At 41.7% G+C, this 12137-nt stretch overlaps 1 long non-coding RNA gene across 1 annotated transcript; it reads left to right on the top strand.

Annotated features, from left to right (window-relative positions):
* Positions 1-282: 282 nt before the first annotated feature.
* Positions 283-924, top strand: LOC125299883. Its single transcript, XR_007194467.1, has 2 exons — positions 283-413; positions 685-924. It is a non-coding gene; the product is annotated as an uncharacterized LOC125299883 (long non-coding RNA).
* Positions 925-12137: the final 11213 nt, after the last annotated feature.

The following is a 12137-nucleotide window of genomic DNA, read 5'->3' as shown; positions in this document are numbered from 1 at the left end:
ATTGACAAACATCATATGGGTAATTCAAGGCACAAGTCAACCGGGACCAGAAAATAATTTCTTTTTCGCCATAGACTGCCGTTCAAATTTTTTTGAAAGATAGGTCCCATGGAGGCAAACGGAAGGGGCGGGACTTCACCACTCTATACTAACAAACGCAATTTTGGTGTTGCTTAAAAAAGGCTACGTATTGATTTTTTTTTTATTATTTTTTTTAGTGTCATTTATTTTTAATTGTCATAATCACAGTGAGCTGCCTGCTACAATGGCGGCGCTCGGGGAGCAGTGAGGGGTTAGGTGCCTTGCTCAAGGGCACTTCAGCACTGGAGTGCTAACCAGTGGGCCACGGCTGCCCTTCAAATACAGGAAGGGAGAGTGCAGGGTGAAACCCATCAAAACCGAGACAACATTCCGTAAGTTACATAATTTTTTATTTATCAACAATAAAAGATCTATTCATTTTGCATGCTATTGCACTATGGTGTCTTTGCAATGAACAAAACAATAAATAAATGTACAATGAAATACTTTACAAACTATGTACATAGTTACAAAGTGTGAAATATTGCACTGGCGTGATATGTGGAAGACTTGATGGGCTTCATCATGGCGAGGTCTTTGTGGACCAAGAAGCATACAGGGAGGAACTCCTGAAAATAAGCATTCCTCTGGACCTGTCCTCAGAGTTTGAGCACCCAGAGAAGGAGGAGGTGATCGCCAACTATGTGTCTCGCTTCAATCCAGGGGAGGCAGTTTGAAGCCCACATATTGTCCTTGGCTGTCAGGAAACTCCCGACGAACACGCAGGACCACACATGACGGGATGACGACCCTTATTCTGCATCCAAGGAATCCCCAACACCAACTGACAAAGCTCCTGTAGGCAAGCTATCTGTAACGACTAAAAAAAAAAAAACATTGCAGTAGTTAGCAGGTTACATAATCTGTCAGTTCTGTCAAAAGTGCACAAAGTGCAATTGCCATATTGCATATGTCATGTTTTATTTCTGTTTTGTGTAATAAATATATTGTAATGTCTTAAATGTGTCATGAGTGTAAGTTTGATACCTGCTGAATTTGCAGACAATAGCCATACATTAAAAGAAAGAAAACAACAATTGGGGCATGTGTTGGTGTGTAAGGCCATTAGTGACCTATGAACATTAGTAAGACTAACATCTGCTTTTGCTGATAAAAACGGTAGCCTGTCACTTCTCATAAACACTGGGAAAAACTAATAAGTAGCTTAATAAATAACACACACTGCTCTATTCCCCGTAGCCGTAAGGCCCCATGGTCAGCTCTGCATATGTTCAGTGCGTTCTGAAGAGAATAAACATTCAGGCACACCAAGTATAAACCCGTCTGCTGCAGACGTCGTGTGATCTATAATGGTAAGGTAAGGTGAGTGCTATGCTAGCACAGTCCCTAGCATTATTCGTAAATGAGTGAGTAATATGGCAGCATACTCGCTAGCTCATTTGTAAATAAGTTAGTAACACGGTAACATATTTGCAGGCCTTTCTGTAGCTTAGAAAAGTTAACTGTGTAATCTCCTGGCAGCATATACTCTGCCTCAGTTGGCATTGCCCAACAATTTCCACAAGCACACCTATATAATAATTAAAATAATAATAATAATAATAATAAAAAAAGCTAATCAAGTGCTGTGAATCTAGTGAAGTTTCAAATACAAGCAAATGTTAAATATTGTAAAAAGACTGGCTTTGTCACGAAAAATTACATTACGTTTACGTCGTAACAGGCTGAACAGGGTAAAGGCTAATAGCCAAGACTAATTTGGCACGTAGGAGAGATAGCAAATACATTGATTTAAAAAGTTAACAAACCATTTAGAAACTGCTTGCAGCATTCGTGAAGGTGTTTCTGCAGGTGGCTCCTCTTCATCTTGATCCGGGTCCGACTCTGGGTCGAAAATGTGCGCCTCTGTATTCCGTCATTTTCACCCAAGCAGTGGAGGTTTTCACGTGAAGAAAACGAACAGCGTAAACATCTGACAGGTGGGGCGTGGCCAGCAGTAGCTTATTTGCATAAAAGTGACAGTCCTTAAACGGCTCATTCTGAAAGGGACTAAGGCTGGCAAGAATAGAGGCTGCAGAGATCTCTTTATGTGAGATTGATTTTGTGCAAAAAACTTTATGAACATGTTTTGTATAGCCCATATACCTATTCTAACTTGTTTAAAAAGAGGTATAATATGTCTCCTTTAATTTTAGTGCACATGTTAGTCCATTAAACATGGATCTCATATTCTGAATGGGAGCAGAGCACAACACAACAGAGAAGAGTATTGCCATACTTTTATGTAGGCTACTGGCTAGCAAAAAAGCATACTACATTACCAAGCAGATTTTTTTTCATTTTTCATTTTTCTCATTTAATTTTCAGTTTGTCAGATCAGCTCTTCTGTGCCACGCTAGATAGTTGTGGGGAATGATAAAGTGCAAATGGAAATTGAAATACGGAGATGGAGAGGAAATGCAAAATAAGAAGTGACTTGAAAGGCAGAGAATGGACAGAATAGAGAGAGAGAAGTGTATGCATGTGTTAATGTTTATGTAATTGTGTAGTGCATTGCTTATAGGCTTTGGCTTATATTGTTGTGGCAATACTGGTATGCCTATAAAGCTTGTTTGAAGTGAGTAGTGAGATGAGAGAGAGGGAGAGAGAGTGAGAGAAACAACTTGTGTTTTCATTGACTGCTTGGGTTTTTATTGATTTGTGAGGCCACCATCCATATGGATATGTGTGGTGGTGGTGGTGTCCGATGGCAGTGAATGATGAGAGAGCCCTGGGGCTGCGAGGTGGTGGGGTCAGAGGGTATCAGACCAGTAATGACTCCCATTGGGCTTTGACTATCTTCCTAAGCACCAGAGAGGTGCCGTAATATCCCTCAGTTTGACGGGTCCTGTGGGCGCTGAAGGCCTGGCATTTCACAGCTCTGACTAACTTGTCTCGCACCAAGCACTGTTGTGATGACACCATGCCAGTCTCCTTGACTGTCCTTGCATGAGTGTCACTTGAGGTAAAAGTGGAAAGGTCACAGACATGTCGGCTCAGACATGATGTACAGATTCTCCATTATCAGCATGAGAGATGAGGCTGCATTGGGACTTTTGCCTTCTGGGGTCACATCACAGATGTACTACTGCACGCATCAGGCAAGAGAAAAGGAGAGCTGGCCTCAGCTCACCCCAGACCTTGTGCAGAAGACTCAGCGTGTGTTGAGTCATGGCTTTGTGCTGGGTGGATTGCTGCGAGCTGGGTGGATGTGAGAGTTTCTCATTAGATGCATGCATAAAAGATAATCCAGACAGGCTAGCATTAGCTAGAAGCCAGATGCCAGAACAAGGCAAAGTCTTGAAAGAACACAAAGAAGGCCACATATCAGGTCTTTATATGAAATATGCAAGAGTATAATTCACAGTCGACGCAAAAAACGTATCTCTCACAAAAGTAAAGTCTAATGTCATGTTCTCAATAGTAATAGTATCCCGAACTTTGAATTGGCAATTAGAGTGAGGATATGAACACTGCAAGCCATACACAAAATATCTGCAGTTAGAACTTTAAAATCTTAATTTTAACCTCATCTATCCCTCTCAATACCTTTTTGTCTGGTCTGTTTGTCATTGCTTATGGATTACTTTTTGATTCGTTACTTACTTGTTGATGTGTCTATCACAAAAAAAGTAACAAAAACACAGTATTTAAAAATTCTTCGATTTTATTCATATGTAAGAAGGCACTAATTTGTTTGGACACTATTTTTTCTAGTATTTTCGACAGAAAAGGGAGATTAGATATAGGCCTATAGTTGGCCAGGCTGTTAGGGTCAAGGGTAGGTTTTTTTGAGGGATGGCTTAATAACAGATAACTTAAACGACTGTGGTACATGCCCTGAATGCAGTGAGTTATTTATGATCTGGAGCAAAGCATTATCCAAGAAAGAGACAGCAGAGTTCAGAAGATGAGTAGGGATAGGATCTAGTAGACTAGTTGTAGATTTTGATGAGGAAATTGTGGAAGTGAGGTCTAATATGTCGATCGGTGTAAATTAATTCAAAGTTGTTCGTCTCATCTGTGATTCAATTATGTTTTCACTACCGTTCAGCAATGGAGTACGAACATCTGGTGAGACTGATTGGTTATTAATCTTATCTCTAATTGTTTCAATTTTGTCATTGAAAAAATTCATGAAGTCATTACTGTTTAGGCATATGGATAGATTCGGTTACTTCAGTGTGGCTCTTCGTCAGGCGTGAAATTGTGGTAAAGAGAAATTTTGTATTATTTTTGTTTTCTTCGATCAGCAAGGAATAGTAAGTTGACTTTTTGTAGGTGATAAGGCTATCTTTCCATGCTTGGCGGAAGACTTCCAATTTAGTAGTACGCCATTTTGTTCAAGTTTTGGCTGCTTGTTTGAGGGTTTTGTCTGTGCGATTGTACCATGGAGCCGCCTTACTTGTTTTCCTTACTCTCTTTTTTTAGTGGTGCTACTGAATCAAGGGTTGAGCGTAATGAGTTCATTACATTATCAGTTAACAAGTCGACCTCGGTTGGATTAAGGAAAGGGCCTTCTGATACCACATGGGTTCGGAAGGGGGCAAACGTAAGCGAGATTTTTTCTAGAAAGTCTGCATTTATTTTTTCAGATAGAGTATTCAGCTAAATTGGGTACTGCATATTGTAATGTCATTGTAAAAGTAATTACATGGTGGTCAGTTAAGGTCGGGTGTTGTGGCAGAACTGTTAACTGCTCTATGCTTATGCCGTATGACAAGACTAGATCAATAGTATGGTTATCTCGGTGTATGGGTGAATTAACATTTTGACAGAACCCAACATGTTCAATTAGGGATTGAAATGCAATTGTGAGACAATCATTCACATTATCCATATGAATATTGAAATCACCAATAAGTATTTTTTCAGTTTGGATGGTTAAAGTGGAAAGGAAATCAGAAAATTCTTCTAAGAATTCGGTGTAGGGGCCGGGGGGTCTGTACAATGTGACCACAGTTACAGGCTGATTAGTTTTCCAATCTGGGGGTAAAAAATGTAGGACTAGAACTTCAAAAGATTTAAACTTGTGTATAAGCTTGGGAGATGTGAGAAGACTAGATTGATAAATTGTAGCTACTCCCCCTCCTCTGCCAGTGTGGCGTGGTACATGATAATTAAGATGAGAGGGAGGTGTAGACTCATTTAATGGAAGGTATTCGTCTGGTTTAAGACAGGTTTCAGTAAGGCATATAACATCTATATGATTGTCTGTAATAATTTCATTAACCAAGGCAGTTTTATTCAACAGTGATCGAATATTGAGTAAAGCAAATGTAAGTTGCGTTTGTGGAGGCATGGCCCACTGGAGCTTTGCTGCGCTTCATGGTGCCTGTTGCATGTCGCCTGAGTGGTGACTGGTGCATGTTGCATGTGTGTCTGCTTGCCTTGCTTAGTGCTGCTGGGTATTGGTTTTGTTTTGTTCTGCCCTTTTCTTTTGTGGTTTTCTTTCTTTTGTGTTTTGCTCGTGCGCTGCATTGCATGGCCTGCATGTTGCTATTATTTTATGTCTGGTTATTGCATGTGTAACTGCAATTTGTCCGTTTTGCTGTGCAGTGGCTCGCATGAGCTTTGGTTTGGCTTACTGTATTATATGTGAGTTTGTCCTGTCTCTTACTCTCTTCTGCTCTTGTTTCTAGGCAGGTGTAGGTGGTCCAAAAGGGAGGCCGAAGTCCCCTGGTGGCGGGTCCAGATATTGCATGCATGGTGTGCTGTATTATAGAGGCTGTACCTCTCTTGGAGTGTGTGCATATGTGTGTGTGAGCTTCTGTTTGTGTGTGCAGTGCCTCCCTCACAGAGATCACTTACTGTGTGCGTGCACAAATGGTGTGGTTTTGGGATAGGCCCACATTGGTGGACGGACTGCCCCCTTCAGGTAAGCCCCACCTAGCCGTACTTTTCATCTTTGCACATAAGTGGTTCCTCAGTCCATTCTAATTAAGGAACCTTTTAATGTCTTGACTAATTTGGTACATTATAATAAAAATAAATAAATATTTTCTTGTATTTTTGCTAACTGGTGGGTCGTCAGACTGTTCTCTCAACAGGTATTTCCCCTTTCCCTTTCCCCTGACTTTATTTCCAATAAATGTGTTTAAAGGAATTCACGTCTACTGTCAGTGCATTGAACTTGTGTGGTAATACTTGTGATGGTAATACTGTCCCTCTGGGGTGGCGTAGTCGACTATCTTTTGGGGACTTACACTCCCCTCCCTTTACCGCTTTGCCACAATTATAAAGACAGGTGGGACGGCCGATTGGTTAGAGGTAATGAATGAAGAAGTGACGTATTGGAGTCTATATTGGCTAGAGGTAATGAATGAATAAGTGACGTATTGGACTACGCTGGCGCTTGCGTTTCAGCCAGGAAGACTCGGGAAGCAACATTATGCATAAGAATTAATTATTTAATCCATAGAAAGATTTACAAACATGACAGTTGGCAATATGAAAAGTCTTTGGCGTAGGCCCCGTCCTCGGTCCAGGTCTCGCACGATCAGACCCTGCAAATCCTGCCGGAGTGAGACGGCAGGGGCAGAGCCTACCCCCAAAGAATGAAAGTGAAAGATACCTACCAAGGCGCTTCTCTGGATCATGTCCGCTGAAATAGAGCATAACATATTATAAATGGTAATTTACAAGATGCGTAAAACTTTTGAACCTGGGATAGATTGACGTAATGCCGCGTGGTTGACAGGGTGACGTTAATGCTTAATTAAGGTTCAGGAGACAATGTGCGATATAAGCTACTTTGTAGCTTTGCCTATAGAAAGTGGAGTGAATTGACCATTATGTCCAGGTCAAGGCCTATAGGCCTACTGTGGTGCGATGTTCTGAGTCTGGTCTAACCAAGTGAATGAAGGCTTGATTCGATGATGAAGCGATGATGAAGTGATGACAAAGACACATGATCGATGGTGATTTATTCGGTAGGATAAATAGATCCGACGAGAGACTGAGATTTATCAGGGTCATGATAGATGGCCTGATGGAAGATTCCGAAACATATGATTTGATGGTATCTAGAAGATACCTGATGACGAGTGATGAAGTTCATAAGAGATATGAGGACTCGATATGAGAACACTGAATATAGGATAATAGTTCGAAGTTGTATAGGCCGACGACTAGGCCTACTTGATTTTAACTAAACTTGAAGAAGGGAAGCAGTGCGAGGTGCAAGAATATACGAGTGAGAATACAAGGTGCTGACTGTGCGTTGTTTATGGGAAAATTAATTTACTCTAATGTCGGTTAAAGGAACATAGATCTTGATAGGGCCAACTGAGCATCTGGAATGAGATGATCCTCCTCAGCTCTTATATAGGACTCGAAAGCAGATGAGGACCATCTTCCGAGCAACTTGATGGATGAAGTCGGTAATCCTAGTTCAGCCGCTGAGGTAGCAGCGCCAATATGAAAGGAGTGCCCGGTATAGTGTGAAGGCGAGAGGCCACAACTCCTCACCACCATTGTTAGGTAGATTCTAAACCAGTGCTTAGACAAAGGCCGCCAAGTAGGAAGAATGAATAGTGGTGAATTAGCTAGAGAATGTGGGCGAAGTTTTAAGAAGTTAATCATAGAGAAATAAGGGCAGAAAATAGGCTAGTAAGCAAGCTATACAGATTTTAATAGAGGTACCTGAGCCTGATGTATCTGTTTTAGAATGTTTCAGAAAGATAGTATAGTAGTGCAGAGAAAAACAGAGGTCAGAAAATGCGAGGTCTCGAGAAGGGTTAAAAGTCTGAGCGTCAGAACAGAATTCACCAGAACGCATGAAGCCATAACAGCATGAAGCAGAAAAACAGCTTCTAGAAGTATATAAATATAGGGCGTGAATAACCCCTGCCGTAGTTTAGACACCAAAGTGCGAAGAATGGAAGGGGTGATAGGAAATCGTTGATCCGGGATGGATACAGTGGTTTTAGCTATACCTTTAAAGTGGAAATGAAGCAGTGAGAACTGTGACAATTTTTTGGTTGCTTTTTCATTTTTGAAGATACATGGATTTTCATTAAACCCGATATTCAAGTAGTTTCACTGGAAAATGACATGTCAATAACGACTTTCGCCACTAGGACGCGGCCATGTTTTAAAAATGCAGGCGCTACGTCATCAGAATGGTTAGCGTTTGTTCGTGGATGTTTTATCCATTAGCGGACATTCACTTCACTTCAATATGCCTATGCAAATTATGTTGATGTTTGTTTTGGTGTTTGTACAAGAACAAGGGCCGCTGTAATGTAGCCTGTAGGCCTATCAGAGACAGTACTTAATTAGATTTAACTTCAGTTGCAATAATGTGTGTTTGGATGTTCTCACACAACTTGTGGATTACCGCGACCTGAAAATGCAGTTGCATCGTTGATGAATTGGTGAATAAACTCGGGGGAGCGAACTTCTCATGTGTGAGTAAGATGTTTCTTTTTGTGATTGAGTAGTGTCGATGATTGCATTTGTTTCGCTCAAGTAGTAGTGGAAACTATTTGCAGAGACTTGCGAACCTGGTGAGAACCTGTTGTTGGTACGGTACGCTAGCCTACGTCTGACTTGTGTAGCCTAGGTCTGTGATTGTGACAGGCATGGTTTTGTGGGTAGACGTTGTTTATGGACTGTAGGCTAGGCGTCTGAGTTTTTATTTGTTTATGTAAGCTGACATAAAATAACAAGCTGTTCTCTTTAAGTAAATAAATGCACGGATGTGCCGCTTGTAGCAACCATAGATTTTAGGGTTCATGCTATGCTAGTTACAGTATGTGCTTATTATGTTATGCTATGCTAGTACTGTAAGTTATCGCAGCTTCTACCATTATAATACATTGCAGAACAACTGAGTATGGGTGTAAAAATGAGTGTAGTCTCAGGTGATCAGTGTAGTCCCCTAGCTTACCCCCTCCGCACAACCTATCAAGAGTGTGTTAGTTGGTTAGCAGCTAACTGCTGTTTATTGGGCGTTCCAGTGTTTCGGCTCGGATGTCCCTCAGCGACTGCATTGCAACCTCCAACATCTCGCTTTAATGATAGCATTTGGCACGTAGGATTGGACGTGATATATCTGTTATTTTGGATGAGATGTCCCAGGTTCATTTCCTAGCAGCAGCCACTCTCCATGTGTGCCATGTCAGTGAACACAGGGACACAACCCCCACATAAGCACCACCGATTGTTTTCTGTACACTCAGATACACCTCTCTCTCGATCTTCTATTTCTCCTCCATAGTCAGGCTCTGTGGGGGGCACTAAAACTCCCACTGCTCTTACTGGCTCAAAAGCATAGGCAATTGGATGCCTGTCCTCATTGGTGGGTCTATCCCATTCGTCCATATCCATTTTGTGTTGAGGCAGTAAGCTAACTGTGAGGCTATGACAGCCGCTGTGTAAACAGCATAGAATGTTGTACCAACCATTCTTGTGATGTCATCATTTTCTGAAAACAAAGATGGCGTCGCACAGCTGAAATGAATGCAACTTGTTTGTGCTTTATTCTGAATAACGGGTCATATTTCTGACTTTATTTGTATTTATGGTATATTTAAATATTTAACTAGTGCTATAGACATCTGTTTTATTTGACGGCTTCATTTCCACTTTAAGTAGCAACTGTATGGAAGGTACGGAGAACAGGCTTAGAAAATTAGGGTCATTTAGCCTTGCGTGAAATTGGATGCCCGCTAACATCCTTCTAATTGATGAGACTTTGATTTTACGTGATTCGAAATTGTGGACGATAAAGGCGCACACAGTTGGAACGAGTATTGGAAAGACGGGCAATTGTAGAGATAGGAAAAATAAAGTAAAGCAGGTCCAAGCGGACTCATACACTTTGAGAGTGCTTGGGGCTATTCCCTTAACCATGTAGTCTCTCGCTCTGTCTAACAGTGAGGCCATTGGTGATTCTAATCCAATATTAGATCTGGGAAAGGTGGGCACGCAATCGGCTCCAGGTCGGCAGCTGGGCAGCGCCGTCTGAACTCCTGAAATCAAAAACGAGAGAGAGCATCAGCGATTACATTTTGGTAGCCGGGGATATGTTCTGCACTAATGATAAAATTATGCATGACGATCTGCCAAGTTAACCGTCTAAGTAGGGACATAATTTTGTTGCATGGGGATTGTCCTTTATTAAGAATGCATACTATTGCTTCGTTGTCGCAAAAGATGTTGATCTGTTTGCGAGACCAAGTGGCGCCCCATAAGACACTAGCTACTAATCGTAATCGTTTTTCCCAGACTGTAGCCGTCACGGTGTGCAGGGGGTTTTGGACCCAAACGCACGACAAGTTGAGATGAGACAAGGTACAGTAAACTTGGAATGAAGAGCGCTTTTACTTGGATACAGGAAATCCCCAAACAGACTGAACACAAACAAAGACCGACAAGGAACAGAGGGAACATGAGGACTAAATACACTGGAGAACGAGACATAGGTGAAGACACTGAAACAATAATCAGGGACAGGTGAGGGGCGGAGACACAGGTATTGAAGAACACAGGGCACATGACTATAGGCAAAGTCCTTTTAGGCAAGTCCCTCTACTCGGCGGCCATATCGCAACGCTTTTTGGGCACTCATCGGGTATCCTATTTGGCAGAAATGCGCGTGCGCAAGGCTTCAAGACACCAATCTTGCTCCAGCGGCGAGTTCACAACACATGATTGGCACAATGTCTTCACAACACACCATATGATTGGCTCAACGTATTCACATGTCAACGTTTTGCCGAGAAAGGGGTGGGATATGCGTAGACAACGGCTACAAACAAACCCCATGCATTTCTATGGAGGATTTTTGAGTGCTGTGTCTCCTCATTAGAAAGTCTCTGCTATAGGGCAAACAAAGGAGCACATGGCACACAGGAAGTAAACAAGAGCACATAGCACTGGAGGTAAGCAAAGGAATACAAGAATCAACACACAGGGAAAAGACCCTTACAGTAGCACAGGGAAGATGCTATTGTTGGGATGACTGTTAGCCCTTAACCCAGGAACTATGGGGTCACTTACCATGGGGTCACTCAAAACACACAAACCAGCACTATGTGCAAAGATGGTCATGAAAACAAATTAAACCAACCAATGTATAAATGGGACCTTGGACTGTATTCTCTCATGGACTTCCATTTCTTAAGTATGTCAGCATCAATGAACGTGAGCTAAAATTACAGCTATGGTCTTACAGAACATCAAGAGAAAGCTTCTGACTATTAAGCTACTATTCTACGCTAGTATTCCTTGCCAACTCTCATACACTAATGGAATTTTATGTATGACATTCTCACTTTTACCATCAGCAGTCAAGCCAGGCACAGTTTGAAACCAAAGTCAAGAGCACATTGTTTTATAGTGCAGTCTACAAAACTGTAAAATTCTTACAGTGTTTCCGAAAGTGTGGGCTGACAAGATATTGCAGGTGGGCCGTGAGAGCCTCCTCTTAAATTTAGAGGGGGGAAACATATTGTAGGCCTATGTGATGACATGAAAACACAATTTAGTGTTGTGAAGTAAATTTAATTGAAAACCCCAACATGTTCATTAACTCATCTTTAAAGTTATCGCTAATACTGCTGTTCACAGCTATGGAGGATCACAGGTGTCACTTAAATGGCAAATGAAGATGGTTAATTTGCCATAGACCTCTCCAGAATAAGTCCCGCCTCCGTAACTTCTGTATCCATCCAACTTTCGGTCGTCAAATGTCTATGGGAAATAACATGGCGTTTCAAAAGATCATACCTGTCAAACTCTGTAGGTGACAAAGTAGAAAAAGCTGGTGGGCTGATTGGCCTACACACTTCTGCCATCTAGTTTCCACTGGATTTTTTGATTGTCGGTGCCGTTTAAGTAGTAAACGATTATTAATGCTAACCGGGAGCTAGTTCCGATGTACGCGGGCGGAGGAGGGCGTTAGATCTTGCTCACAACCAACCAGTCACAACCTAATGTGATGGTCATTTTCATGTGTGATTCATGCGTGGTTTTTTAGTGGTCTATAAATGTAAATAAAAGTTTGCAAGGTCCAGCCTCTTTTCAACATGACTTAACTTTGGTTTGAC

Source organism: Alosa alosa, chromosome 1 (genome assembly GCF_017589495.1).
Source record: "Alosa alosa isolate M-15738 ecotype Scorff River chromosome 1, AALO_Geno_1.1, whole genome shotgun sequence".
Taxonomy (NCBI): Eukaryota; Metazoa; Chordata; class Actinopteri; order Clupeiformes; family Clupeidae; genus Alosa; species Alosa alosa.
Note: the sequence above shows the minus strand (reverse complement) of the source record. Positions and strands in the feature narration are given on the sequence as shown.